The sequence below is a fragment of the Ochlerotatus camptorhynchus genome, unplaced genomic scaffold (assembly GCF_037179485.1).
Source record: "Ochlerotatus camptorhynchus isolate MF236.1 unplaced genomic scaffold, CSIRO-AGI_Acam_v1.1 ptg000588l, whole genome shotgun sequence".
Taxonomy (NCBI): Eukaryota; Metazoa; Arthropoda; class Insecta; order Diptera; family Culicidae; genus Ochlerotatus; species Ochlerotatus camptorhynchus.
Genome location: NW_027041068.1, coordinates 137,501 through 142,500, shown reverse-complemented (window position 1 = coordinate 142,500; position 5,000 = coordinate 137,501).

Genomic DNA, 5,000 nt, shown 5'->3' with positions numbered 1-5,000 from the left:
TGGGTACCTGTCTTCCCCCTGTGGACTTGCTTGATGTAGTGAGTGTACGCACGTACCTTCTTGTGTGCAAAGGAATTGTTACAAGACAAAAAAAAAGACAAGTCCACCCAAACCAAACCAAGGCAAACTTGATGGGGACTTCTCTCGCCTCGCCTGAGTGTTTGACTATTGACTATTGATTGCATACTTTTAGGCGCCAGGGGACTTAATGCAGAAAAGAGAAGTCCACACACCAAGGCCTATAACCAAGGCCATGATGGGGACTTCTCTTCTCATACACAACACACACACACGTCTCGACGGACGCGCGCGCTCACCACCATGATGATGATGAGCGCGCGGCCGGATGATAACCACCGCACCACACTCGCGCGCCGCCGCCACCACCAGCACACAACACACTTCGTGGGCCGTGGGGGGCGCGCAACCTCCAAGCAAGGGTAGTCTTTTTTTTTTTTTTTTTTTTTATACAGGGGGGAATCTGCTCACAGACACCTGAGAAGGAACTCAGGGTGTGGGGATGGGAGAATTTCACTCCCGACCCACTAAACCTTACCCTGTGCGCTTGGCCCTTGGCCTCCCCGGAACCACCCGAAGGCATTACTTCGTGGGAGGGGCCGCTGTAGCGCTATGGCGCCTCTCTAGCAATACTCTAACGATCTGGTCGGGCAGTAGGTAACTGCTGCTCGGCTCGCCACTGTCGTTGTAATACCGAAACTATGTGGGTGACCGCAGTCACCACCGCGCTCCAGTTCTCGGTGGTACCACACATCCTATGAACGATGTTGTCCGGACTGGTATCCGCTCCGCATATCGCTAGCATATCGCTAGCATAGCGCTCGATACTGTTCGACGTGTTCGGCGGTCTCCTCGACACCAGCACATGTGGGGCAGGTGGGAGTACTTGCATGTCCGAACCTATGCAGGTAGCTCCTAAAGCAGCCATGGCCTGACAGGAACTGTGTCAGGTGGAAGTTTACTTCCCCATGGCGCCTGTTGACCCAGCTTGATACGGAAGGTATCAAGCGGTAAGTCCACCTCCCCTTTGTGGAGTTTTCCCACTCCAATTGCCATCTCGCGGTCGACACAACTCGCGCGTTGTTGCGCACCCCTCGAACGGTCCTCGCGTCATAACACGCCACATCCTCCTTAATGATAAGGCTGATTGGCATCATCCCTGCTATGACACAGACGGCCTCTCTCGAGATAGTGCGGTATGCACTGGCCACCCTTAAGCACATTAGCCTGTGTGTACTCTCTAATTTCTGCCTGTGGCAGTCAATATCCAGTACCGCAGCCCACGCAGGGCCGCCGTATCTGAGGATAGATACTACGACCCCAGCGAGGAGCCTGCGCTTACTGGCATTCACTGCCGAGCTGTTTGACATCATACGGGATAATGCCCCCACAGCCATAGACGCTCTCTTGCAGGCGTACTTGACGTGGCAGCCGAAGCTGAGCTTATCGTCGAGCATGACCCCCAAGAGTTTTAGAGAGCGCACAGACCTAATTGTGCTTCCGCCGACTGTCAACGTTGCATGCTGTACTGACATGCGATTGTTGACTACGACCACTTCCGTCTTGTGATGGGCGAGCTCCAGTTTCCTGGTTCTCATCCATTCCTCCACAAGCCTGACGCAGTGGGCCGCTGTCAGCTCTACCTCCTCGAGGGATTCCCCGCAGACTACCAGCGTGACATCGTCGGCAAAACCTACAATTTTCACGCCTACCGGGAATTTTATCCTCAACAGTCCATCGTACATGACGTTCCATAACACCGGGCCCAGGATGGAGCCTTGTGGCACACCTGCGGTGACTCTAACGCATTTTTCGCCATCTTCTGTGTCGTACGTCAACACACGATTCTGGAAGTAGCTTTCCAGAATCTTATACAGCCCTCCGGGAATTTGGAGCTGGTGTAGCGAGCGGGCTATCGCCCCCCAGCACGCGCTGTTGAACGCGTTCTTCACGTCTAAGGTTAGCACCGCGCAGTAGCGAATGCCCCTTCGTTTCCGATGGACCACCTCTGCCGTCTGGATGACGTCGCGGATGGCGTCCACCGTGGATCTGCCCTTTCGGAACCCGTACTGGCTGCTTGACAGGCCGTCTACACCTTCGGTGTAGGCCGACAGCCTGTTGAGGATGACCCTCTCAAGCAGTTTCCCAGTGGTGTCCAGCAAACAGATGGGTCTGTATGCTGACGGGTCCCCAGGGGGTTTTCCTGGCTTCGGAAGCAGCACCAGCTTCTGCCGCTTCCACGCGTCTGGGAAGACACCTACGTCCAGACAAGTCTGAAAAACAGAACGGAACATGTCTGGATTTTCCGCAACGGCCGCCCTCAGAGCCACAACCGGGATCCCATCTGGGCCCGGGGCCTTGCCCACCACCAACGACCTGGCAATACCGCCAAGTTCACTGTTCGTCACTCTAGACACTTCTCCCTGATCCGCACCTGGGATCCGCGGCCAGGAGTCTACGTCCCTACGCGGGAACAGGAACCCAACGATCGGAGCCAGTACCGCTGGTGATCTCTCCGGGGGTGCCGTCACGCCGCGGGTCTTTGCCATGACCACGTTGTAAGCATCCCCCCATGGGTTCGTGTTGGCGCTTTGGCATAGTCTGTCAAAGTACGCGCGCTTGCGTCTGGCGATCTCTTTATTGAGGGCTGCCTTAGCCGCTCGGAGAGCGACGCGGCGTTCCTCGCGAGATTCAGTCGTACGAGCTCGTTGCATCCTCCTTCTCGCCTGGAGGCAAGACGCCCTGAGGATAGCAATCGACTCGCTCCACCAGTACACCGGTCTGTGGCCATGCCTGGGATAGGCTCTCCTAGGCATGGTTGTATCGCACGCCCTTGTCAGTGCTGCTACCAGTTCTTCCCCCGTCAGATCCGGGGTTATTCGCTCCCGCCTCAGTGCTTCGCCGAAGACCTCCTCCTCGAAGAACGACGTCCGCCAGCCTCGAGCGCAGGAAGAATTTCCTCCTGCCACTCGCCTCTCACCTGGCCCCACACTGTACCGAATCGCCTGATGGTCACTATGAGTGTAACCCTCATCGACCCTCCAGTGTAGGTTGCCCTCCAAACTCGGGCTGCAGTATGTCACGTCGATGACGGATTCTGCACCATTCCTTCTGTAGGTACTGACCGAGCCGGTGTTGGATAGTACAACGTCCAGCTTGGCCATTGCCTCCAGTAGGATGCATCCTCTCTGGTTGGTGTGGTGGCTACCCCACTCTACCGCCCATGCGTTAAAGTCGCCCGCAATGACCACCGGTCTTAGGCCGACAAGTACCGCAGTCAGTCTGTCCACCATCTGCGAGAATTGCTCGATAGACCACCTGGGCGGAGCATAGCAGCTACTTAAGTATACTCCGTTAACCCTGGCGATCACGAATCCCTCGCTCGAGTTGGACACGACTACCTCCTGAATGGGGAAGCTCCCCATCGTGCATATCGCCGCCATCCCAAACGCGTCCGTGACCCAATTCCCGTTGCCGGTTGGGACGCGGTACGGGTCAGAGATGATTGCGACATCCGCTCCCCATTCCACTGCCGATTGCCACAGCAGTTGCTGGGCAGCCGAACAGTGGTTCAGGTTCAACTGCGCTACCTCGAACATGGCTGAGCATTGCTCTTTGCCTTAGCAGCATTGCTCTTGGACCCCGGGCAGCGGGGGCCACCTGCCATGTGGTTGGTAGGGGTATTCCCCTTCTCCGCGCATATAGTGCACCTCGGTGGCTTTTGGCAACCTCGCGCCTTATGGCCCTCCAAGCCGCACCATCTGCAAAGCTTGCTCCTGTCGGTGTTCTTACAGTCACGGGCCACATGGCCCTGACCGAAGCACCTAAAGCAAGCCGTCACCGGTCGGGGAATACTGACGGGGCAGACGGACCAGCCCACTCGCACCCTCCCTGCGGCTACCGCCTTTCTGGCCTCAGCTGCAGAGAGCCTGATGGTAGCCACTTGGGTGGAGAACAGTCCCTTCCTCAAGGTAATCGCTGATTGCGGTACCTCGACTTGGCACTGTTCCCGGAGCGCCGTGACTATCTCGGTCGCCTCCGTCACTTCGTCCAGGTCCTTGACCTGGATGGTGATAGTCGAGCCTAGCGACTTCACCTGCACCCCAGAACCAACAACCTCCTTTGCCAGTTTCTGGTAGGTTGGTCCCTGGTCCTTAGCACCACGTTTGAGCACCAGGAGCATCTCGCCTGTACGAGTGCGCCTGATGCTCCTCACGTTACTGCCCATCTCCACAAGGCGCTCGTCCGTTCTCATTTTCTTCAAGACTTCCGCGTATTTCGACGCGTCCGTCTTGAAGATGAGAGCTTCGCCCTTGTTCCTGGTCCGGGCAGCACTGCTCTTGGGGGCAGTTTTGTCCTGCTTCCCGCCCTTGGAGCCGCTAGGTTTCTCAGTATTTCTATTGGCTATTCCAGCCCTCTTCTTCGGTACGTCCACTGAAGCATTGGACTGATGGGCAACCGCCGCACTCTCCACCTGCACAGAGACTTTCCGTCTCTTAGGGCGTGCTGCGCCCTTTACTGGCGAAGGTGAGGGCCGATTTCGCTTCTGTCCCTGCGTAACGGCAAAGTGGAGGGCCTCGCTGGACATCGTATTGTTGCCCGCGAAGTTGAAGGCGTCCGTCTGGGTAGACTTCGGTTCCTTCTGTTCCGCCCTCTCTGCGACCTCTAGTCGCTTCCTGAGCCGCTCGTGGTCGTCCTGGGCCTCGTTCACGGTTGCACGGAGCTGTCGCAAGGCCTGCTTTAGGTCCTTCGCGATGTTGCTCTTCGCACTCGTGAACTCTATTATGGCATCGAGTTGTCCCGCGATTGCCAGCAGCCTAGGGAGGGGCCCAAAGCTATTCATAGATCTGATTAGCCCGGGCCAGTCCTTCGGCTGCTCTTCCGGCTGTCCACCGATCCCGGCCGTTGTCTCTGCATCGCGCGGAGATTTCGACCGTGTGTTCGGCTCTCTGTGTTCAGGAGATCTGGGTAGACCTCCCTTC